Source organism: Pinus tabuliformis, chromosome 9, assembly GCF_031772625.1.
Source record: "Pinus tabuliformis cultivar Carrire ecotype Pingquan chromosome 9, CPIR1, whole genome shotgun sequence".
Taxonomy (NCBI): domain Eukaryota; kingdom Viridiplantae; phylum Streptophyta; class Pinopsida; order Pinales; family Pinaceae; genus Pinus; species Pinus tabuliformis.
This window is the reverse complement of record NC_142307.1, coordinates 34,999,992-35,027,501: the sequence shown is the minus strand read 5'-3', so window position 1 is coordinate 35,027,501 and position 27,510 is coordinate 34,999,992. Positions and strand designations below refer to the sequence as shown.

General features: G+C 37.0%; 2 pseudogenes; both read right to left on the bottom strand.

Moving 5' to 3' along the window:
• Nucleotides 1-9,864: 9,864 nt before the first annotated feature.
• LOC149147013 (DNA damage-binding protein 1 pseudogene) lies at nt 9,865-11,607 on the bottom strand (annotated as a pseudogene).
• A 2,506-nt stretch (nt 11,608-14,113) lies between these two features.
• Nucleotides 14,114-15,316, bottom strand: LOC149147012 (DNA damage-binding protein 1b pseudogene; annotated as a pseudogene).
• Nucleotides 15,317-27,510: the final 12,194 nt, after the last annotated feature.

The following is a 27,510-nucleotide window of genomic DNA, read 5'->3' as shown; positions in this document are numbered from 1 at the left end:
ATGATGGAATTCCAATTCATGATATGGGAATTAACACAAGCATCAATCAGAGGAATCCATTCTATTGAAAACTTAGTATTATTGGGTAGCCCATACAATCTACATAACATGGTTGTTGCATAGTCGTGGGGGTTTTACAAAGAGGCTATAACATACATACCTAATTTTTCATACTTGAATTTGTTTTCTAACACCCTCCAACCCTGAATTAGCTTGAAGGGGTCTGGATTCTTCTTTGCGAAGTTAGCCATAAATGTGTTGTCGTAGATATCTTGGGGATCAGGTATGTGGTACATCTTCTTCAGATCCTCTACTCTGAACAACCTTATAAGACCCATCTTTGAATTCTTGAACTGCCTATCTTCAATGATAATGTTTTCAATCACCCACCTGATCATGCCTATATGGGGTAGGATTTTAGCCCTTGCTCTTATCCTATGAAGGAATGACAGGAAGCATCTCTACATTGAATTTTGAAGGTCGTTTTGAATCAATTGTTGCTCTCGTAACAGTGATTTTAGGACGCTCATCCTCCAACCTATTTCAAATTACTTCCCAATTTGTTGCACCTCCGGCAACATCACAAACTATATCGACAAAGATAGGAGCCATCTCAGTAAACTCAGCTTCAAAAATGGTCTGTTTTCTCTGTTTCTGCATCACCTTTCTTAGGGACATGTCTTTTGTCTCTTTCCTAAGATAGACAAGATATATCAGTGCAAACGATATCTAGTAATTAAGATTGAAAGCTTCTATGAAATGACTTTGGATCGTGAGAAAGGTCTGAATGAGATACTTGATTATAACTACCCATAACCAAGAAAATGATTATCCTTCCTCGGGCCGCTAAATATTTAATAACCTGTCAACTCATTTGTTTTAGCATTTAAAGTATAATTTTTTCACACATTTTACCGGACTTAATCGCACATCACAGTCTTAAAAGGGATATAGTATAGCGTTATTGGATGTATTAAGCGAAATGCGGTTGTGAAGATCACAATATCGCATTTTGCAAATCGTTTGTGGTTTTTCTAACGGCTTGGTCAAGTTTCTCACGAACTATGTGAAGTGTGAAATGCGATTACGAAATGACAAGGTGATGTTATCGCAACGGGAGACCTAATCACATACCGCACTTTTATAAAGGTTTTTTAACATGGTCATGTGGAAAAGTGTGATTTGCGATCTATGATATGGATTTCATCCTTATTTAGTTTTGCAGGTTTCACTAGGAATTTTCTTAAAGTTAGGGTTTTATTATCCTAAGCCTAAAAATTTAAAAGGGTCCCCATTTAAAATTCTAAGCCTAGCTATTGTTTGTTATAAATCGGGGGGTTGTTTCGTAGTACAACAAGCATATTCTTATATCTATATATATATATATATATATATATATATATATATATATATATACATCTATAATTAAGGGATTGGATCCCAATCTTCGACCTTGTCTCTAATCCAGGTGCCTGCAGGAAGGAGGACTACTTTGTTGGCTTCCGCATCCGCTTCCTTATTATTCTATAGAAGAATGTGGAAAAGATTCACTTGAAGAAAGGAACCAACTAGCTTCCTTATTCTGGCAACGACTCTTGCTAGCCGAAAGTCCCTCGGGGATGTGTTATCCACAAGAATTTGAATCAAGGATTGGGAGTCACCAAGAATATTGGCTTTCTCAATACCAAGAACCTGTAAATGCTTAAGGCCTTGCAATAAATCCATGGCCTCAGCTTGCATTTTTGTACTGTGGCCCAGGCCCCAGGCATACCTGTTCTCTATGCAGCGATTCGCATTCCTGATGACACCCCCAGCCCTAGCAATTCCTGGATTGCCTTTGGCAGCCCCATCAAAAAACAAGGAAGAGTTGTCACAATTATTGAGCCAAATGCAGAAATCGCACTCAGCAAGCCTAATCTGCCAATTTTTCGTAGTTTGGAACTGTCTCTCATCCTCATAAAACTGAAGGCCAAGCTTTCCCCCCCATGCCAGTTCTTGAGGATTTAAATTATTTTTTCCCAGCTTCTCAAATTTCTCACCAAGAAATTCCTTTAGCAGGTTGTTGGCTTTTAACAAAACAAGGTTTCCCTTCTATGCTTTTTCTTGAAAAATTCTATGGTTGCGCTCAATCCATATCTGCCAGAAAATGAATTTTGGATAAACCATCCAAGCTGCCTTGAACCAGTTGTTATTGGGGAGTTTTCCGAGATAGAGATCAGCCTAATCATCAAAGTATCCAGCAATCAAGTTTAGCAGATGAATAGAGGATCCCCATGAGGAAAACACATCAGCCCAAATGCTCTTGGTGAACCTGCATTCAATCAATAAATGAGTGGCATTTTCCTCATTTTCCAGACAAAGATTACATCTGGAAGGGCCTAGGAAGCCTTTCTTTTTCAGTCTATCCTCAGTTAAAATGCTGTTGTGGCACAACATCCAACTAAAAAAAATCAATTTTTGGCACACATTTCTGCCTCCAGAGTCCTCGCCAAGTCGTTGGGCAGCAAGGGACGTGGGAAATTTTTTTGAGTTGTGCATAGCCTTGTGCAACAGTGTAAGAACTAGATAGAGAGCCCCAACCTCTCTTGTCTTGTTTCCTGATGCTCATCGGGTTCATTCCCTTCAGCTTAGTCAGCAGGAATGACCACGCCTGATCTAGAGCATCCGACATTTGAGGCTTCTTCTAACCTACCCACGAATTATCCTTCCAGCTAGAAATATCCCACAAAGTTTTGACGCCACTATTTAACATCTAGCTTCGAAGCTCAGAGAGATCTTAGAGTTCACCCAATGGTTCTTCGCTCATGATTTTATCAGTCCAAATATTAATGAGCTTGCCATTACCCATGATCCAATAGGAATGCTTTCGTATCAGAGGTAAGACATGCATGCAAAGCCTGTGGATTTGAGAGCCTTTGCTGGTGTGGGTGAGGTTATCCAAGCTTCGTAGCCTCTGACCCCTGAAATATTTCTTCCATAACACCTTTTGGGCCTAGTCTAGTTTCAGAGCTATTTGTCTCCACAAAATCTTAGCCCCCATAGCAATATTTTGAGTCCTCGGATCATTGAAATTCAGACCTCCTTCTAGCAAAGGTTTGGAAACTTTGTCCCAACTAACAAGGGGGATCTTCCTGTAATTTTTTTTGCCTCCTTTCCAAAAGAACCTTTGAATCCATTCCTCCATCTTCTTGAGGATGTTGGAGGGAGCCAACATGGCCGAGAATTGGAAGATGGGCAGGCTAGATAGGACAGACTTAATAAGCATTGTTTTCCCTGCAAGGTTAAACCATGAGAAGCCCCAAGACTGAATTTTTTTCTTAAATTTCTCGACCATTGGGAGCCAATCTTTACTAGAGTGCCTCCTTTGGATGATAGGAAGGCCCAAATAGATGAAGGAGTTCCAAGAAGCAAAGCCAGCGAAACCCATATATCTGGAAATTGAGGAGAGCTCGTTGTTGCAGATATTCCAGCCATAAAAATGGCATTTTCCTTCATTTAGTTTGCTACCCGAAGTCCCATAGAAATCGTCCAACACTTTTCTGAATCTGGAGGCAGAGTACAAAGGCAACACCCAATAAAAGAACTTATGTCTATATATTACTGAACTTGTCATATGTAAATATTTATAGTTGTCTCCCTTCGATGGGATTGACACATTTTTTTAGACAATCAGATAGTGGCCAGACCACTGATACTTCATATGTTATCAAGCATCTTTAGCATGTAGTTTTCTAATTTAATGAAAATTATGATTTTTCCATGGGAAAAATAAATAAATAAGTAATAAATAAAATTTATCATTAAAATAAATATTTCACTTAACATGAAAAAATTAATAATAAAATCATAATAATTCTATATTCTAATTATTTTTGTGAAAGCTTTCTATAAATAATTATTTTACCGGTTCATAAATATAGATAATCTGAAAATGCAGATAAAAATAATTAAAATGTAACTTTAGAAAAAACATATTTCTATATTGATAAATGGAAACTCAAAATAGATAACTACAACAAACAAAAAAATGGATGAAAATAATTGAAATGTATCCCAAAAAACATATTCAATATATGGTAATTCAAAACTAGTTCTCCTAACATAATTCATATTTCAATTATTTTTGGGACAAATTGCCATAAACCATTACTTAACCAATACACAAATATAGATGATCTGAAAATACATATAAAAATAATTGAAATGCAACCCGAGAAAAACATATTCCTATGTTGACAAATGGTAACTCAAAACAAGTCCACTTGGGGTAGCTCAATTGGTAATGGTTGTGAAAATGAACTCTTGTTGAACCCAAAGTCTTGGGTTCAAATTGTGCTATCCCCCCATCTGATTGGGGTGAGAAGTTGGACATGATGAAGATGTAGTCCTACCAAGCTTACAAAAAAAAACACAAATAACTACAACAAACAAACAACATAAAATAGCTGAAATGTAGCCCAAAAAACATATTCAATATACGGTAACTCAAAATCGGTTCACCTAACATAATTCTATCTTTCAATCATTTTTGTGAAAGCTTTTCATAAACCATTACCTAACCAGTCTATAAATATAGATGATCTAGAAAAAAATATGGTTAAATTGGAGGGATCTAGGAGAGTACGAACTCTAGTGTTTCTGGAGGGAACCTGGTTCGAATCCCTGTAAACTCTCCAAATGGCTACTATGGAGGGGGTCTCCGCCTCCCCCTCTGGATGTCGAATATTATTTCCACTTATTGGTGGCCTCCCTTCCGAAGTGTCTACATCCAGTTGTGGCTGCAACTTCCAAGTTCATCAAGAGAAATATAGAGTTTAAGGACATCTCCCTGCTGGACGGAGCCCGTCGCATCTCCCTGGCGTATTCGAAGATAGCATTAATTAGGAAATTTATAGGAATGTGGCCCTCACCTAGATCTATGGATGCCTGGATTAAGAAAACTTTGACTCCCACGATGAAAGGTGAAATTGCACTTTTTGTTGTTGGTAATGGCTTCTTCATCTTTTTATTTGAAAACAAAGAAGATAAGGAGGTCATTTTTCGTAATGGACCATATTTATTTGGCTCCAGAGGGATGTATTTAAATATTTGGACCCTGGATTTTAATCCTGATGAGGACATCCCTACTCCCATTCGAGTCTGGGTCAAGCTCCTTCATCTCCCTATATTCTATTGGAGCGACGATTGCCTTCGGGTTATTGGTAATGGAGTAGGGAAATACTTGGATAAGTATGAGCCAAAAGGATCCTAATTTTCCTGTGCTAAAATTTGTGGAAGTTGACTTGGAAAGGGACTTCCATCTGAAATCAATCTAAACTTGGGAGAATGGAAGCACAAAAAAGTCTTATACTATGAAGAAATTCCATTCAAATGCAGACATTGTCATGACTATGGCCACTTTGCTAGAGACTGCACCAAAATTGGGAATGATAAAAGTCTGGATGTTCCAATTGCACAGGAGGAGCAGTGGCAAAAACCTAAGAAAGCCCCGAAAGGTAAAGGCTCGATGTTAAAACCTCGTAGCATGTCGGTCACCAATATGGTTTCGTCCTCTTCGAACCCGTTCAAAGTGCTGAGTGATGGAGATATGGAGATGGAGGCACCACCTCAGACAATCATGGAGGAGACACAAGAAAGAGAAGAAGGAGAACTAGTAGCAGAAAATAGTCTGAAGGGGGATGGGGATGAAGTTACCCCACCAAAGTTTGCACCTGTCACTGAAGCACCTCCAAGTAGCCTGCAAAAAGGTATGGATTGTGTTTTCACTTGGAATTTATCCCAAACTCTATCCTGGGTTGAAGAGTGCAGCAGCCAGGAAACTAATTCCAACAAGAAAGCTGGAAGACCAAATAAAAGGACATAGAGAGAAAGGGAAGCAGAACTAAACAAAAAGTTGGGGAATCAAATAGTCATTTCAGAAATTTTGAAAGGAAAAAAATTGAATAAAGAAGGAAAGGACAATGGTCGTTCCCCCTCCACCCACAAATTATGAAACTAATATCTTGGAACATAAGGGGGCTAGGAAACCCTGCTAAAATCCTAGCAGTCAGAGACATAATAAAACAAGAATGCCAATCAATAGTATTTCTTCAAGAAACAAAGTTAGAAGAAGTGGAAATTATGAAAGAAGCTAGGAAATTCTGGAGAGATAGCATTCCTTAAGAGGAGCCTTAGGAGGACTAGGCATAATTTGGTTGAACAAGAATTTTACTCTCGTTTATGAAATTAAGACAAAATCTTGGATAATGGCTCTTTTGGAAGATAAGGAGACAGGGGAAAGATTACCCTTCATAATCAGGCATTACGACCAATAATCAGGCAGAATCCCTTTCACTCTGGAAATGATTCAAAATAATTTTGGATATTGCTATCAAAACTTTGTATATAGTTGGCGATTCCATGATGATCATCCAAAAATGTATTAATCTTCTCAAGAATGTCACTCTCCTAGAAGATGAAACCTCCTCAATCATGGTAAGGATTACATATTTGTTATAATAAAAATTGAAAAAGTTCATCTATTCCACGTGTTGCGTGCCAATAACCATCTAGAAAATGGTTAGGCCAACGTGGGGGTGTTATTAGAACAAGGTTGAATTTGCATAAACCAACATAATTCTTCATGTCACATCCTTTGAATGGATGCATCAAGACAACATTGTATTGTGGTGGTAGGGGTCGTCAGAGTATTAAGACAGTAGTTAAGAAGGCCATCTCCTCGAGGTGCCTATGCAAGATGGTAGTTAAGAAGGCCAACTCTCTGAGGTACCTTCGCAGTGTCTTGGTTGCAAGGTCAGTAGGTGGTGAGTTAATGCACGAGTGCGGTGCCGTCGGAAGGCAAATAATGTACGCTGACAGGTGGGTGTTGAAGCATCGGTTACTCATCGGAATTTTTAATATAACTACTTCTCTTAGGGATGAAGGAACCATCGTATTACGCTCCTGGGTTCTGGTGGTGGAAAATATGGAAGGAAAAGGCATTGGCAAGACTCTGCATTGTCACGCATTTATCAAGGACAAGATCGAGAGGAATGTTGGGATTGATCAGGTTGTTATATATTTCAGTTGGCTTCAGTCAATTAATCAAAATATTTTCATTGTTCAAAGGCGTATAGCTGCAAAGATGTCCTATGCACGAAATGGCAGTGGGGGAGGTTCAGGGCTTGGCAACTCGAGGTTTGGTCATGGCACAGGGCATGGAAGTGTTAATAATTTGGTGGATAGCTCCTATAAACAAGTAGTAAAGGATATTGTTGAATGAAAATATGGTTGTAATTTACGCCCAATTATCTGGTTTGGGCAATGACTTGGAATTAATGCAAAATGCATGTGCATAGATGTATTGAGTGTTCAATAGAAGGTTGACAACATCGACATTAAGGTGGAAACAACAACGGTGGGGGTCTTAAAGAAATTCTTCGAAGTTGGGGATTCAACGACCATCATTGTTGCTAATGTTGAGGTTGTTGTTGTTGCGCGGGTTTTGGAAGAAGAAGAGAATGATGCGAAGGAACTAACCACTTATGTGGACGTTCTTACAAGTGAAGAAGATGAGCCTGGTAACAGCTGATTGAATTCGTCTTAATTTACATATATGCAATATTGATGTATATAATATAGTGGTGTTTTTTTGGAGAATATATAGTTATAATTTTGTCATAAGAACATATGTAAATAATAGTGGTAGCAAGAAGGTCCCTATCCAATATAATTTGATGGAAGTTGCAAAAAGAACAAATCCGAATTTTGTAAGGGACCTGGCCCATTTCTAGTCAATATAATGAAAATACTACAAGTTTCATATATATATATATATATATATGATGTGAAAATATAGATAAAAATAATTGAAATGTAACCCCAAAGAAAACATATTCCTATATTGATAAATGCTAACTCCATACAAATAACTACAACAACAAATAAAAATAATTAAATGTAGCCCAAAATACATATTCAATATATGGTAACTCAAAACCCGTTCTCCTAACATCATTCTATGTTTCAATTATTTTTGTAAAGCTTTCCATAAAGCATTACTTAACCTGTCTATAAATATAGATAATCTGAAAATATAGATAAAAATAATTGAATGCAACTCCACAAAAACATATTCCTATATTGACAAATGGTAACTCAAAACAACTGACTACAACAAATAAACAATAGCATATAAAAATAATTAAAATGTAGCCGAAAAACATATTCAATATATGGTAACTCACAACTAATTCTCCTAACAATTCTATATTTCAATTATTTTTGTATAAAATATCCATAAACCATTACTTAACCAGTCCATAAATATAGATTATCTGAAAATACAGGTAAAATAATTAAAATGTAACCCCAGAAAAATAGATTCCTATATTCACAATTGGTAACTCAAAACAAATAACTACGATAAACAAACAACAACAAATAAAATAATTGAAAGGTAACCCAAAAAACATATTCAATATATGGTAACTCAAAATCATTTCTCCTAAATATTTTTGTGAAAGTTGTCCATAAACCATTACTTAACCTGTCCATAAATATAGATGATCTAAAAATACATATAAAAATAATTGAAATGTAACCCTTCAAAAACATATTCCTATATCGACAAATGGCAACTCAAAACAAAATAACTACAAGAAACAAACAACCGAAGATAAAAATAATTGAAATGTAACCAAAAAAACATATTCAATAAATGGTAAGTCGAAAAGATTTCTCCTAACATAATTCTATATTTCAATTATTTTTGTGAAAGCTTTCCATAAACCATTACTTAACCGGCCCATAAATATAGATGATCTAAAATTACATATAAAAATAATTGAAATGTAACTCCGAAAACATATTCTTATATTGACAAATGGTAACTCAAAACAAACAACTACAACAAACAAACAACTAATCAAAATATTCGAAATATAACCCAAAGAACATATTCAATAAATGGTAACTCAAATCCAGTTCTCCTAACATAATTCTATATTTCAATTATTTTTGTGAAAAATTTCCATAAACCATTACTTAACCCATCCATAAATATAGATGATTTCAAAATACAAATAAAAATAATTGAAATGTAAAGCAAAAAAACATACTCAAAAACAAATAACTGCAACAAATAAAAATAATTGAAATGTAACCCAAAAAACATATTCAATAAATGGTAAGTCAAATCCAGTTCTCCTAACATAATTCTATATTTCAATTATTTTTGTGAAAATTTTCCATAAACTATTACTTAACATGTCCATAAATGATCTAAAAATACAAATAAAGATAATTAAACTGTAACCCGAAAAACATATTCTTATATTAACAAATAATAACTCAAAACAAATAATTACATCATCAGGGTTAGATGTTAGATAAAAAATAATTGAAATGTAACCCAAAAAACATATTCAATATATGTAACTCAAAACCAGTTCTCCTAACCAATTACGGCACCAAACAAACCGCAAGCAAAATAATTTTTCCTATTTCAAAAGTACATTGGATAAAAAAATTAAATAAAAGATATCAATGTAAGCTGGCAAGGTATTCCACCATTTTGCATAACTCATCAATAGGAATAGTCATGGCAGTTGCAATTTCGCTCATCCTTTGGCTGTTGAGATCCAGAAAAGACTCAATCAAATCGCCATCCAGCAACTGTTTCACATTTCTTGTGTCACCAGTGTTGAATGACCTCCGCTGCTCATGGTTTAAGCCTCCTACTCCTCTTATTACGTTCACAAGATGCATTTGCAGCTTTTGAAGAATTTGATATTGCTCCTCTGGAAGTGATGCAATAAGACCAATCATACCATTAGTTGTTCCAAATATTACTGTAGGAATGGTATTCCCATACAAGGGCAAGGGCTAAGCTAAAGATGCACGCATGAACTGGTTAACAAGAGCTCCAAGATGGTATTCACCTTCACGTTTCAATTTTCTTTCCTCTTCCGAATCAATTGCAGCATCGTTCTTTTTCTTCACCACAAAAATGTCGAAATCTTTCTGATCTGTACCAACGTACGTATCATCATCCAGAAATTCTACAACAGTCATGTAGTTTACACTATTATCGTGAGCCTTCTCTTCTAATATGCCTCCCCTCTCATCAATATTCTTGTATACCAACAAATACATAGATTGTACACAATCACCAACTAAGATAAAATCCCCACGAGTTTTTACACAGAGTGCAAGCACATGCCCGGGATGTCCACATTCAAACTCCAGCTCCCTGGAAACATCATCACGGATCATCCATTTGTACAAGTCAATCTTTTCGTTGATTCCTGCAACTAATTTTCCATTAAAAGCATTGAGATTGTATACAGCTTCCTTCTCTGTAACCAGACGCAGTTGTCTGTTTCCAACCGAAAAGACCAAAATTCGGCCCTTCTTAATAAATATAGTTTCCTGATCAGGATACCGATAAGCTGTCCCAACACAACAATAGACAGTGTTATGATCATCTGTAAATGAGCAACTGAGGATTGAACAACCTTCTTCATACATATCCAGTGGATATGATGAAATATTTTCAAATGTCTTTTCATCTAAGAGACGAATGAAGTGTTTTTGCATTTCATCATAACCATACTTCATGCTGCAGATGGCAAATGTTCCAGACTTGTCTTGATAGCAAATACGATATGGGTGTTCCTCGAGATGAACTGATGAGATGTAAATATTCTGAATATTATCGATTGAACCAAAAGAAAGCATGTCTTCCTTTACAACCACAATGCTGTTAGGGAAAGATTTTGAATGGAAAGAACACATATGATTAACTTCTCCCACACTCACATTACTATACGCCAACCTCAGCTTACTACTGCAAATAACTGTGGCCCTGTCACCTAACGCTAACACATGCGTTGCATTCTCATGACGAAAAGTCCTCAGATTTATTCCTTTGGTACCCAAGGAAATCTTTTTCTTTTCCCCGTCAGAAAGCTCCCCACTGCTCACATTCAATGTTAGGTTATATAAGTGCCCATCCCCAAGCCCACACAGCAAGTATGAAATCCCTTCAAATTTACAAAATAAAACAGACCGGGTAACAACATTCTCGGCAAATTGGAGACTTTGAATGAGTTTCAGATCAGGAAGAGAATAAATTCTGATACTTTGGTCTTTCCATAGTCCAACAGCTGCCAATTCACTCCGTTTACTATCCTGACCAATAGGAGTTATGTCCATGCAAGATACATCATACTCAATCTTTTTATGTCCCTTCAGTGTTAGGGATCCCTCTCCAATTTCCAAGTAGACAATATTACACCCTCGAGTGGCCAACAAAACCTGGGTAGCACTACCTGTGGCTACTGTTATAGACAATCCTGTGGCGGTGGGGGCTCTCCATTCAGACAATAGCTGTCCAGAAGACGCACTCATTAATCTCACAGAACTTGCTGTTACCTGAACAAGCTGGTCATGAATAGCATCTTGACAGAATAAGGAAGGAGCATGAAGGACAAATCCTTGTATTTCATGTGTTTCTTCTAGCTCATCATTTGAGTTAATGGCAAGTACACGAGTCTCACCAAGAAAGCTCAGCACCAAATAAGTGTCGAAATCGTCACGAGTCGAAGAAGCTCGTAATGGCCACATTCCCTTTACATCTGCAAACTCTGCAGCTGCATGCTCGTTGATTCGTATGCCACTCCTGAGAATGCGAAGGCAGCCATGGTTGAATCCTTCAGAACAAGTCACGACGTGTTCTTGTCCACCATGATCAACAAGAACAAGTAGTAAAGGATATTGTTGAATGAAAATATGGTTGTAATTTACGCCCAATTATCTGGTTTGGGCAATGACTTGGAATTAATGCAAAATGCATGTGCATAGATGTATTGAGTGTTCAATAGAAGGTTGACAACATCTACATTAAGGTGGAAACAACAACGGTGGGGGTCTTAAAGAAATTCTTCGAAGTTGGGGATTCAACGACCATCATTGTTGCTAATGTTGAGGTTGTTGTTGTTGTGCGGGTTTTGGAAGAAGAAGAGAATGATGCGAAAGAACTCACCACTTATGTGGACGTTCTTACAGGTGAAGAAGCTGAGCCTGGTAGCAGCTGAATGAATTCGTCTTAATTTACATATATGCAATATTGATGTATATAATATAGTGGTGTTTTTTTGGAGAATATATAGTTATAATTTTGTCATAAGAACATATGTAAATAATAGTGGTAGCAAGAAGGTCCCTATCCAATATAATTTGATGGAAGTTGCAAAAAGAACAAATCCGAATTTTGTGAGGGACCTGGCCCATTTCTAGTCAATATAATGAAAATACTACAAGTTTCATATATATATAGATATATATATATATATATATATATATAGATGACGTGAAAATATAGATAAAAATAATTGAAATGTAACCCCAAAGAAAACATATTCCTATATTGATAAATGCTAACTCCATACAAATAACTACAACAACAAATAAAAATAATTAAATGTAGCCCAAAATACATATTCAATATATGGTAACTCAAAACCCGTTCTCCTAACATCATTCTATGTTTCAATTATTTTTGTAAAGCTTTCCATAAAGCATTACCTAACCTGTCTATAAATATAGATGATGTGAAAATATAGATAAAAATAATTGAAATGCAACTCCACAAAAACATATTCCTATATTGACAAATGGTAACTCAAAACAACTGACTACAACAAATAAACAATAGCATATAAAAATAATTAAAATGTAGCCGAAAAACATATTCAATATATGGTAACTCACAACTAATTCTCCTAACAATTCTATATTTCAATTATTTTTGTATAAAATATCCATAAACCATTACTTAACCAGTCCATAAATATAGATTATCTGAAAATACACGTAAAATAATTAAAATGTAACCCCAGAAAAATAGATTCCTATATTCACAATTGGTAACTCAAAACAAATAACTACGATAAACAAACAACAACAAATAAAATAATTGAAAGGTAACCCAAAAAACATATTCAATATATGGTAACTCAAAATCATTTCTCCTAAATATTTTTGTGAAAGTTGTCCATAAACCATTACTTAACCTGTCCATAAATATAGATGATCTAAAAATACATATAAAAATAATTGAAATGTAACCCTTCAAAAACATATTCCTATATCGACAAATGGCAACTCAAAACAAAATAACTACAAGAAACAAACAACCGAAGATAAAAATAATTGAAATGTAACCAAAAAAACATATTCAATAAATGGTAAGTCGAAAAGATTTCTCCTAACATAATTCTATATTTCAATTATTTTTGTGAAAGCTTTCCATAAACCATTACTTAACCAGCTCATAAATATAGATGATCTAAAATTACATATAAAAATAATTGAAATGTAACTCCAGAAAACATATTCTTATATTGACAAATGGTAACTCAAAACAAACAACTACAACAAACAAACAACAAATCAAAATAATCGAAATATAACCCAAAAAACATATTCAATAAATGGTAACTCAAATCCAGTTCTCCTAACATAATTCTATATTTCAATTATTTTTGTGAAAAATTTCCATAAACCATTACTTAACCCATCCATAAATATAGATGATTTCAAAATACAAATAATAATTGAAATGTAAACCTATTTTGACAAATGATGACACAACAAATAATAGCAACACAGATAAAAATAATTGAAATGTAACGCAAAAAAACATATTCAAAAACAAATAACTGCAACAAATAAAAATAATTGAAATGTAACCCAAAAAACATATTCAATAAATGGTTACTCAAATCCAGTTCTCCTAACATAATTCTATATTTCAATTATTTTTGTGAAAATTTTCCATAAAGTATTACTTAACATGTCCATAAATGATCTAAAAATACAAATAAAGATAATTAAACTGTAACCCGAAAAACATATTCTTATATTAACAAATGATAACTCAAAACAAATAATTACATCATCAGGGTTAGATGTTAGATAAAAAATAATTGAAATGTAACCCAAAAAGCATATTCAATATATGTAACTCAAAACCAGTTCTCCTAACCAATTACGGCACCAAACAAACCGCAAGAAAAATAATTTTTCCTATTTCAAAAGTACATTGGATAAAAAAATAAAATAAAAGATATCAATGTAAGCTGGCAAGGTATTCCACCATTTTGCATAACTCATCAATAGGAATGGTCATGGCAGTTGCAATTTCGCTCATCCTTTGGCTGTTGAGATCCAGAAAAGACTCAATCAAATCGCCATCCAGCAACTGTTTCACATTTCTTGTGTCACCAGTGTTGAATGACCTCCACTGCTCATGGTTTAAGCCTCCTACTCCTCTTATTACGTTCACAAGATGCATTTGCAGCTTTTGAAGAATTTGATATTGCTCCTCTGGAAGTGATGCAATAAGACCAATCATACCATTAGTTGTTCCAAATATTACTGTAGGAATGGTATTCCCATACAAGGGCAAGGGCTGAGCTAAAGATGCACGCCTGAACTGGTTAACAAGAGCTCCAAGATGGTATTCACCTTCAAGTTTCAATTTTCTTTCCTCTTCCGAATCAATTGCAGCATCGTTCTTTTTCTTCACCACAAAAATGTCGAAATCTTTCTGATCTGTACCAACGTACGTATCATCATCCAGAAATTCTACAAAAGTCATGTAGTTTGCACTATAATCGTGAGCCTTCTCTTCTAATATGCCTCCCCTCTCATCAATATTCTTGTATACCAACAAATACATAGATTGTACACAATCACCAACTAAGATAAAATCCCCACGAGTTTTTACACAGAGTGCAAGCACATGCCCGGGATGTCCACATTCAAACTCCAGCTCCCTGGAAACATCATCACGGATCATCCATTTGTACAAGTCAATCTTTTCGTTGATTCCTGCAACTAATTTTCCATTAAAAGCATTGAGATTGTATACAGCTCCCTTTGTCTCCTTCTCTGTAACCAGACGCAGTTGTCTGTTTCCAACCGAAAAGACCAAAATTCGGCCCTTCTTAAATATAGTTTCCTGATCAGGATACCGATAAGCTGTCCCAACACAACAATAGACAGTGTTATGATCATCTGTAAATGAGCAACTGAGGATTGAACAACCTTCTTCATACATATCCAGTGGATATGATGAAATATTTTCAAATGCCTTTTCATCTAAGAGACGAATGAAGTGTTTTTGCATTTCATCATAACCATACTTCATGCTGCAGATGGCAAATGTTCCAGACTTGTCTTGATAGCAAATACGATATGGGTGTTCCTCGAGATGAACTGATGAGATGTAAATATTCTGAATATTATCGATTGAACCAAAAGAAAGCATGTCTTCCTTTACAACCACAATGTTGTTAGGGAAAGATTTTGAATGGAAAGAACACATATGCATCCTTGTCGTCCAATGCAAGGCGATCCAATCTAATAGTCCACCGTCATTGCAGGACCCCTCTGGCTTGACAAGAATTAACAAAGGGGTTTGCTTTAAAGTGCGTTCACATTGGACGACAAGGATGCAACACAATCCAAATGGCTCGTCCATCCACGAGCCTAGTTCACCACGGGGGCACTCTATCCTATCACATTTTAATTGAGGGTGGTGTGTCCACAACCAAACTATGCCCTTGCCTAAAACCGCCTACATATTTCATCTTCACTACATGAAACCACCTTTGAGATCCATTCTGAAACTTTCACGGGAGAGGTATTTTAGCATGCGCCCAAAGAAGTTGGGTTTCATTCATAAGGAACTTCCTAATCATTTTCAACACCACCCCCTCTCAATCTGTCAACAGTTCTTCTCGACATTCTTCATTTACATATAATTCAATTAACACAGATTTCAATATTTTTCGTTGTTTATAGGAATTAATGTAACACAGGATAAGACATGCGATATGTTATGCTCTTGACCTACGAGAAGATACCAGAATACCAAATATGCGAAGAAATATACCCAGAACACATAACAATAAGAAATAACAGCATGTATTTTATTATTCAAAAAGGAAAGCAATGTTCACTTGCCTCTTCGAGGGGGCAACCTCCAATAGAGCTGGGCTTAATTACAAAATAAGACACGACACTCCTTGAGGGGAGTTTTTATCCTTTATATAGGATTCATACATGCAATACCATGGGTCAGTACCATGGCTCTTATTAATACCATCTATCTAATACCATGGTCCATTTGCAACTAACTGTGGTCCCTTCTTAAATGCGGGTCAACCACTTACAATTATTAATATGGGCTTTATTGACTCTTTACTTAACTATAACTATGACTCGACCCTATTACATAAATAAGGGGGTTAGGGTCGGACCCTAACATGCCATCCCCCATAAAAATAGCCTTGTCCTCAAGGCTGAAGCTATGGAAACTGATGAAGGGCAGTGGCTGGTTCCTAGGTCGCATCTTCTGGAGAGGTGTCTTTCCACTTGACGAGGACTTCCTTGATCATGCAATCGCACAGGTGCCATTCTCGCGTGTTAAGAACCTCTTTAGGTTGGAGCCAGATTGAACCTTCTTCATCCAATTCCGGTAGACTGGTTTGAATTCAGCTTTCTTGAGGCATGAGACACGGAAGCCTGGATGGATTTTTACAGTGGGTGGCAAAGCTAGCTTGTAGGCTACTTCTCCGATGCGATGAAGTACTTGATATGGTCCGTAGAATTTTGGATATAATTTCTGACAACCCTTGTCTTTGAGGGTTGTTTGCTTATATGGTTGCAGCCTCAAGAATACCTTATCCCCGTCTTGAAATTTGCGTTCTAAACAATGTTGATCTTCCTGTTGCTTCATGCGGTTTTTTAGCTTGATGGAGATTCTCTCTGAGGTGGGCCAACATGGTTGTGCGATTCTGTAGGATTTGATCCACTGCTTGTACCTTCGAGCATCCCTGGATATAAGAAGTAGGTGAAGGAGGGAGTTGACCATATACTACTTCATATGGAGTCATCTTGGTGATGGCATGATAGTTAGTGTTATACCACCATTCGGCTAGAGGTAACCACTGTACCCATAGATGTTTCTCTTCTGAAGTGAAACACCTAAGGTAGGTCTCTAGACATTTCTTGACTGCTTCAGTTTGACCATCAGTTTGGGGATGATAGGAAGTACTGAGTTGTAGTTGGGTACCTTGTAGCCTGAAGAGTTCCTGCCAAAAGTTACTGGTGAAGATCGGGTCACGATCAGACACAATGGAAGTGGGCATGCCATGAAATTTGAAGATCTGGTCCATGAAAGATTGAGCCACCAAAGCTGGTGTAAAAGGGTGGGGTAGGGCGCAAAAATGAGCATACTTAGAAAGTCTGTCCACAACCACCATGATGACTGACTTGTTTCCTGACTTTGGAAGACCCGTAACGAAGTCCATAGAAACCTTCGTCCAGATTGAGGCTGGGATGGCCAATGGCTGTAATGTGCCTGGGGATTTGACTGTTTCTCCTTTTTGGCACTGACACACGTCACACTCAACTACAAAAGTAAGAATTTCCTTTTTCATGCCTATCCAAAAGAAAGAACATCGAGTGCGAGCATAAATCTTCTGAAAGCCTGAATGGCCTGTAGTGGGAGATGAGTGCAACTCCGCCAAAATGCGACTTTTGAGGGTGGATGTTGGTGATATCACTACTTTGTCCTTGTAGCAAAGAAGCTCATCCTGCCAAGAGTAGCCCGCTGTGGAATTTGGATCCGCCTACAATTTATTAATGAGTTGGGAGAGCAAGGGATGTGAAAACCATTCCTTGCGAGCCTCTTCAATCCATTCTGGAATGGGAAGGGAGATTGCGAGCAGGGTGCTTTCCTCCTCAAATTGGCGTGATAAAGCATCTGCTACGACATTTTCACGCAATTTCTTGTAAATTATCTCATAATCATATCCCAACATTTTGGCGAGCCATTTATTTTGTTGTGGCGAGGTTGCTCCAAAAAATATTTAAGGCTTTGATGGTCTGTGCAGATTTGGAAACGTCGCTCCAATAAGTATGGTCGCCAAGTATCCACTGCATGTAAGATGGCCATCATCTCCTTCTCATAGGTAGATTGTCCCAGATTTGTCCCACTTAGTTGTTGGTTAGTGAAGGCCAACGGTTGACCTTCCTACATTAAGACCGCCCCAATACCCATACTTAAAGCATCACATTCAATCACAAAAGATTTGGTGAAGTCAGGTAGTGCTAATACAGGAGTGGAACACATGGCATGTTTGAGAGCTATAAATGCCTGTTACACTTCATCATTCCAGAGAAATGGATTTTTATTGAGAAGGTGAGTGAGGGGTCTAGCAATGCGACCATAATTGTGGACAAATTTGTGATAGTAGCCTGTGAGACCCAAAAATCCTCTCAAGCTCTTCAAGGCCTTTGGTTGAGGCCACTCCTGTATTGCCTGGATATTTTTTGGGTCCACCCATAACCAAGAAAATGATTATCCTTCCTCAGGCCACTAAATATTTAATAACCTATCAACTCATTTGTTTTAGCATTTAAAACATAATTATTCCACACACTTTACCGGACTTAATCGCACATCGCCATCTTAAAAGGGATACAATATAGTGTTACTAGATGTATTAAGCATAATGCGATTGCGGAGATTGCAATATCGCATTTCGCAAATTGTTTGTGGTTGTTCTAATGGCTTGGTCAAGTTTCTCACAAACTATGCGAGTGTGAAATGACAAGGTGATTTTATCGCAGCAGGAGACCTAATCACATATCGCACTTTTGTAAAGGTTTTTTAACATGGTCATGTGGAAAAGTGTGATTTACGATCTGTGATATGGATTTCACCCTTAGTTAGTTTTGCAAGGTTTGGCTAGGAAATTTCTTAGAATTAGGGTTTTATTATCCTAAGCCTAAAAATTTAAAAGGGTCCCCATTTACAATTCTAATCCTAGCTATTGTTTGTTGTAAATGGGGGGGTTGCTTCGTAGTACAACAATTGGTGATTCACTTGGGAGAACCAATTATCACTGAGTAGTTTTCTAAAATTTCTAAAAACTTTCAAAGTAATTAGGGTTATAAGAATAATGATTACATGAGTTATAAAGTAAACAACATGTCTATGGAATCATCATTACTTGCTCAACTTATTTACTTAATTACTTTACTCTTGTAATGATAGAAGTATAAGCACTTCCATCAGCTAATAAAGTTTAAAGAAATATAGTAGGTGTCTTTTGGAGATTAGCTTTTTGTAGTTTACTCATTTACCACAGATAAAGCTTTTGTTGCCAGCAGGCATTCATATCCTCGACATGGTTATCTTTTAACCAACAATGATTCATTGTCCCCCCTATATGAATTTTCAAAACTCAAAATGATATTCACTTCGACCTTGTCCTCTTTTTCCTTTTTTGAATGTAATTTTTCTCTTTTTGGTTTCTTAAAAGACATTGTCTAGGCGTGGTAACCTACTAATGACAATGCCATTCATTGGTTGTAACTAAACTGAACAAGCTGGCTCTTGATGAGACCCCTTGTCTTCTGATCAAGGGGACCATTAGCTAATACCATGTTTGGTATGCAGTATTGGTAATATCAATTTAATCACTTCCCTATGAACGTGGAAAACAAGCTCGTAATGATACTTTTTATCTTTTAAATTTTTTTTTATATTTTAGAATTATATTCTGAAAAAGGAAAATTTTAACAGATTGGATGGATCATTGGCTCTTTTGAGAGTTTTGGGTGATAATGATAGAGTTTTTAAGATGTTGATCTGCAAAAAGCCTTGCTAGGTTAAAGATTCTTTTTTGGACTGATAATAAAACCCTCATATTCTATAAGGTTAAGAGTTTGTTCGTAAAATGAATAATAATTATTATTAGAGTCTATAGTGTCATAACATAATATTGTTTTTTTCTAAATGGTCTCATATCCCCCGCACGCGGCTTGCTAGGTTTCTTCTGACTGCGCTTTCTACTTCAGCCCTCGGCCCTTCGCATGGCCCCTCCAAAGGCTCCACCGGAGGAGGCCTCTCTTCAGCAGGCTTTCTCTGCATTGGTCATATAATTACAGCCTCAAAGACCTCGCCCTACAGTCTCCAAATTCATGAAAAAACTTGATGGTTTACAGGAATTAATCTTACCTCCAACCTTGCCTCACATGGCAGCCCTTGCTTTAGCAGAACAAGGTCTCATTGGGCAATTTACTAGGCTTTGGCCATCTCCAAAAATAGTGCAAATATGGGTGGAAAGGAACTGGTCAGATAAAACTCAAGGGAAAATCTCCATTAGATTTTGTGGGAAAGGGTATTTCACTTTTCATTTTAAAACAAAAGAAGATAAAGACTTAATTTTCCGAAATGGGCCTTATTTCATGGATTCAAGAGAATTATATCTCAACAAATGGACTCCGGACTTTGATCTAGAGTTGGACATACCCACTGTTGTTCCTATTTGGGTTCAGTTACCTCAACTTCCCCTTCACTACTGGGGAGATGAATCAGTTCGTGCTATTAACTATATCCACACCGTTGTTGAATACTCTCCAATTTGTTACATTGTCGGGAATTAATGGCCTAAATATTAATTCTATTGAAAATATGTCTCAACTAAAATCTTCTGAGGGTATAAGCCTGGATGCCACATTAGCAAGTAAGTACGCAATTTCTGAAAGTAGAAAGTAGAAAAATGAGAAGTCAATTTCTGAGCTAAAGATTGATAGTGTTTAAGGTGCCTAAAGAAACAATGAACTGTATTTCTCACATGTTTCACAATTATCTCTGAATCACTGTAGACTTGCAGGTACTTGACATTAAGACCGATGGCTTTATACATTTTTTGGATTAGTGCTTCATATTCAGCGGCATTGTTAGTGCACTGGAATTCAAGTCTGCAGGCTAGCATGGTTTTCTCCCCTTGTGTACTAATCAAAATGCATCATGCACCTGCACCATCTTCTTATTTAGAGCTGTCAAAATAGAGAGTCCAGAACAGAGAGTTATTATAAAATTTATCTACTAAATTTAGACATTTGGAAGGATCCGTTTGTGAAAAAATTTCTATTTGAGAGACTACGGTGTTATCTAAAAAGGGAGACCTTTGAGCATTAAAGGATCCTAAAGAGGACTCGGATGAGTAATTTCCAATGATATTATTAGTGAAAGCAATAGGTTTGTTGCTTCCCTCGAGGTCGTTGACCGCATATGTCATGAATTTCTCTCAGTCTTCCCTGATTTGGTTAGGTTTACCATTGTGTGGCAACCACATGTGAGACCAATTAGTTGTGAAATAATCGTGCATCTTTTCAGACCAGTCCATACTGAGAATTAAACCATAAAATTCAGGGATATCGGCTACCAGAATATCAATTATTTGGGAAACTTTTGGATTAGAGGAAATCCTAATTGAAACTAATGTTATCTCTCCAAGCACCTAAACTTTTGTCCTATCTTGCTGAACTATGTGCACAACATATTTTTGAGGTGTAATGTTCAATTTGGTACACACAGCCCTTGGCATTATATTTGAGGAGGCTCTTGAATCAACAAGACAGTTGTGAACTTTCCTGTTGAAAATTTCTTACGTGAGTAGAAACGGAGGAACATGAGAAATATACCTATCACCAATCAGAACTAGATCTGAGGGATCTACCTTGTTTGAGGATGAGGGAGGTTTTCCCATATTGTAGGTAGCTTGAGTAACTATAGTAGATGGCAGAGGGGATACTGGAACTGCTTTCAATTCCCTTAATAAAATCTTCTGCTACTGTTTGAGTCTAGTGAGCTCATGCAGCGAGATGTTATCTCTAGTCTTCTTCATGTCTTCCACTATACTGTATTCGACCATGTCTAAAATTACCAATGTTTTTGAGGCATTTGGAGAATCTGTAGGGATAGGATTAGTTTGGATAGTCTCAGATTTCTTAGCTATTGTTTTCCCCTTTGCAGGAGTATCAACTTTCTGCTTGTGATTTGTGATAGACATGTCAGGATAGTTTTTACTTATTGTAGTCACTAGCATTGCTTGTGCCTCTTCTTCAGTTGGGAGAATAAAATCCCACATCACGTTTAGTTCAATTTCTTCATCCGTTTCGGCTGCCTCTTCATTTGGCGAATCTTATTCTGCTTCTTGGTCAAATTCAACATTTGAAATGCTGTTTGGGGGTTCTAACGTAGAAGAAGGGTTCCTTTTGAATGATTGAAAAGGTTTCTTAGGAGCAGAGGATTCTGCAACTTGATTTTAATTTCAACCATTTCGTTGGACATTGTCTTTAACACTTTCTAAAGGCCCTCAAGATTGAAAGGGTCTTTTGAAGCCTTCTTCTTAGAGTCATCCTTAAATGTCACTTTTTTGGTCTTCCTTTCATCTGTTTGTGATCTTTCTTCCAAAGCTATGATTCTTCTTCCTACAGACAGGGCTTCTTTCATGTTTTCTACAAGGGTAGCCTTATTGGCTCTATCTAAAAAAATTGCAATATTAGAAGGCAGAGATGATATATATCATTCTATTTGTACATCTACAACAGTTTTAAAGGCAGCTAGGATTTTGTTTAGCAATTTGTTAAATCTGGAGTTGAAATCTTTGATATTTTCATCTGGATTAGCTTTCAAATTAGAAAGATCATTGATCAAGGATGCTATGGTCCTATCATCACAAAATTTTGCAAGAAACACTTCTTGAAAAGTATCCTAGTCTCTAATTGAACCTGTTGGAAGGGAAAAATACAAAGACCCAGCAGATCCTTGGAAAGTATAAGGAAACAGTCTTATTACAACATCTTCATGTGCAACCCCATTGATATTCATTGCTAACATAAAATTATTTAGATGTTCTTCGACCAGGAGAGCATCGTCAGGATTATACTTAGGCAACCATTTTTCTAGGTTTACTAGGAGTGAATTTGGATTTGCAACTAGGACAGCACCAGGATTTGTCCAACGTTGATTGGCCATAGCTTGAGTTGGGGACTAGGAAAATGGAAGGTCGGTCCAGAAGTAGGTATAGATGGCAAAGAACTTATTACTAGATTAGTACTAATAATTGTAGTACTAATTGGAGAAGTGGATGTTTGAGAAGTTGTGGACTGGATAGAAGTGGATGGAGGAGTAAATGGATGGAAAGGTGATGTGATCTCGCTAGTATCTGATTCATATGTTGATGAAGTGAATTTCTTATGTCGTGGAGGAATGGGGAACTCGAAAGGGGTAACCCCAAGTCTCTCACTTTGCAGTCTAGTCAATACACCAGTTTGTTGTAATAAGGAGGTAACACTCTCTTCAGATATTTCGTCTCTCTATGGTTTCTCTGTAGAAATGGATATGTATTATAATTGTTGTATCAAAGAATGAACTTCGGTAGACTCAAGAGTGTAATCTAGGGAAGGTGGTCACCTTACTACTTCAAGGGACGAGGGAGATGTTTCTACTACTTCAGACTTCTGATCGGGAGATTCTAAACGAGTTTGATAAGGGGTAGAAATGGTGGAGGGGTTTTGACTCTTATGAATGTTTTTGAAATGATTTTTAGCTTCATCTACCATTCATGGTTGAATGCCCTCCTTCTAGCACCAAAATGTTGCGGCCTCAGAATTCCGTTGCCGAAACATGGGGGATAACCACCCAATCCGGACCTTAAGACAGCTCCTTTTCCATTTATGAGTGCTTTTCAATAGAATAATGATAATCTAAGTGACCTATTCTACAATGCAATTTCTCTAACTAACTTATTCTAATATAAACCTGGGTGTTCTTGTGTGATATGTGATCTACAAGGATATCTATTTAGCATGTGATAATAAAGATTGAACAAAACTAAATAGAGATGATAACGTAAAAGATAATTCTTTTGACTAAATAGTTAGTCAAAGGAATTTATAAAATATATCGCATATATGATGAGTTATATATGAAAATCACAACCTCGGTTAGGCATCATACAAGAATGCAATTAATGCTTAACAGAAATAATAAATATCACATATAATCCATGAAAGTAAAGTTTTGACACTAATTAAAGGTAAACAGAATCAATCATACACGATAATAGTACCATATGTGTGAAGCCCTGTTCATTTGACAAATGACATAGACCAACTTCTTTCTTCAAATCAAATTGTCTCCCAAGAATACAAAAGTGCATCAACAAAGGAAAGTAGTTTGATATCTAAATGAAACGATCATGTTCCATCATGTCACCAAAGAATTCACAAACTTACAATAATGCATTCTTTGCAAATGTTTTTGATAAAATTCTGGACCCTTCTCTAAATGCATGAAAAGGGTATAAATGCTACTCTAACTAAATGTGCAAAAATAGATTATACAAAATTTGAGGAGGTTTCAAACAACCTTCCTCCTAACTAGGTAACTAACTCCAAAAATAAAGAGAGGCTAAATAAACAAAGCTAAGAGGATGACTTGGTGTCTGCCATCTTGTCGTTTAAATCGCAAATATCGGTCATCGATTGAATTTGAGGAGGTGGTCCGAAATCCTAAGTTGTCAGGTGAAGATCACATTGGTGACCGGTGGCAACATCTTTTGAGTCGTGTGAAGGGAATAGTTGAGAGTCATAATCTGGCTATGTGGCTTAACCAAATACTGCCAATATGACTCCCAGTTGGTCGTGGCTAGTTTCACAATTGCCTCTCTCTGAATCCTCGCCTTTTCTTGCCAGTCTTTATACAGAGTAGTTAAATCAGCCATTTCTTTCCTATTGCCTTCCTTGATGATATTGGTGTTGAACAGGATGTGGTTCAATACTTTGACAATGTTCTTTGATACTTCAGCTACCCTTGCAACTGCTAGCTTAGCCTATTTGATTCTAGCATCCCAATCTGTAAACAGAATGTCTTTATGAGTTTCTTCAATCTCGAGTAGATTAGACTTCTTTCCAACTTATGTTTCCTGCCACTCAATGAACTCACAGATTCTAGTGTTTAAATCATTAAACTCCGTTCTCTGGTCAATTGCCTTGTCTGTTAGCTGGTCGCTAGTAGTCATATGGGGAGTAATATGTGACATATTTTGGTAGAAATACTCTTGTTGTCTCACCAGAAGGGAATTTAATTCGAAGGCCTCTTTGATGAACTCCTCAGTAGTGGGAACGTCCTTTTATCTAAGTATGGGGGATTTACGCAGTGCATTATATTAGATATCATTTTTGGGATTCAACTGCGTTAAGTAAGTCATTCAAACGTATGACCATTTCCATGAGAGGTAGTCGTAACTGACTAATTTCTCATGATTTTTGAATAGTTCACTTAGCACTCATTGCATCGGGTGATGCTCACAGGGGTGAAGAAGTGAGATTGAAACTAGTGAAATGTGGAGAACGAATCACATAGCATCAATCATCACTTCCGGGGCTTGCACCTAACCAGGACTTCCCAGGAGGTCACCCATCCCAGAACTCCTCTGGCTCAAGCGCGCTTACTGTGGAGTTTTCCCCACAATCAAGCCCACTTAGCTTGCTACCCCATTTGGATCATTGCATTTCATGGAGTTGCGTGTTTTTGGTCGATATATCGGCCTCATGGCTTATTTTTAGGACCGCCATGTCTTGTTGCAATTGCTTTAGTTGCTCCGCCACTTTCCCCTTTGCGCTTTCTTTCTCTGCCTCAAGCTCTTGTTTGAGTTGTGCAATTCTCTCCTCTTTCTCCCTTAGCAGAGTAGAGAAGGAATTTCCTTGAACTGTGATAGTCTAGTCAAGTTCTTGGTCAGATTGAAAGGAATTTCCTTCCAGACAATGTCCATGGGCTCGTTTCCTGGTGGGAATTCAAGTGCATCTACCCTTCTCCTTTTTCTCTACCTTCTAAATTCAGCCTTGTCGAGAGGGCTATAGAACACATCAAGTGGAGGTATTTCAATTAATTTGAGAACAATCTCCGATGTGGGCAGAGCAGGGATAATTTTAGTATGTGGGGATGTTGTTGCTTGTTTCTCCATAGGTGTAGATTGTCTGTCTACAAACTTGGGCTCTGTATCTTTATGAACATGCGAAGGAGTTTTTAATTCCTCTGTTTCTTGTGTATTTGAGGCTCTGGAAGTGCCTTGCAATTTCTAATTAAACTGATCCCACTCCTGCTCCAAACTACCACCTTTGGTCTCTGAACCGATTTCTGTAGCTGGGTTTCTCATCACTTGCTTCTCAGTTAACTTCCTACAGGACTCAGCTATGTTGTCAGCATCTTGGGGCTTCCCTGTGTCTGGTGTCTTCTCAGTGTTTACCTGAGAGTATATTTGAGAGCTAGGGCATCCACTATCAACAGTGATGCTTGGAGTAGACTTATCCTCAGGTTTTAATAGATGTATTGGGATCACTTGGAGCTTATCATCTCTGAATTCCTGAAATCTTTGAAAATATTTAGGTTTTAGATTTTCTTTTTCCCATTCGAACGCTTATTCGAAGGATATGGTTGACTTTAACAAATCCTCAAAATGATTATCATCATGATTGTATGGCTTGAGTTTAACTCCAGTAGTGACATTGTATGCCACTTTGTTTGAATCAAATTGCCTCTTAGGCAGTGTATGAAGCCTGAGGGCTTCCATATGTGTTGATTCCTTAGTGGCATAAACAAAATTGGCTAAAGCAAAAGAACCACGTTTGACAAGGAAAATGGGCCATAATGACTTCTTGTCGTCTTTGAGAACTTTAGTCAGGCCCTTTCCCACACTCTGGTAGGCAATCTCTCTTGCTGATAACTTATCGGAAACATATAAAGGAAGGATGTGTGGATCAGTTGTGCTACCACAAACCCTAATATAGGTGAACCACTCTTCAATAAAATACTTGCCAACAGTAAGCAGGTCTGCTGCAGCTTCTTGGGAGAGCCTAGGGGCTTTCTTATTGAAAATAATTTGATGTAGGGGCAACACAACAGCATGGAATATCTTATAGAAGTGAGGTATGTAATGTGACACCCATATTTGTTTATGACTGAGAGGGATTGGGTAAGGATCTTGTAAGGTCCATTTCCAACCCATGGTTGGAAATGTTGTGCAAAAACAGATAGCATCCATAATGTAGGCACTAAAATAGAAGGGAGGGAGGTTATCTGAAAAGGAGGCTTTCTTTTGTCCATATTCAGTAATGGTGGTGGCTAAGTTGTCAGATATGATGGAATTCCAATTCATGATATGGGAATTAACACAAGCATCAATCAGAGGAATCCATTCTATTGAAAACTTAGTATTATTGGGTAGCCCATACAATCTACATAACATGGTTGTTGCATAGTCGTGGGGGTTTTACAAAGAGGCTATAACATACATACCTAATTTTTCATACTTGAATTTGTTTTCTAACACCCTCCAACCCTGAATTAGCTTGAAGGGGTCTGGATTCTTCTTTGCGAAGTTAGCCATAAATGTGCTGTCGTAGATATCTTGGGGATCAGCTATGTGGTACATCTTCTTCAGATCCTCTACTCTGAACAACCTTATAAGACCCATCTTTGAATTCTTGAACTGCCTATCTTCAATGATAATGTTTTCAATCACCCACCTGATCATGCCTATATGGGGTAGGATTTTAGCCCTTGCTCTTATCCTATGAAGGAATGACAGGAAGCAT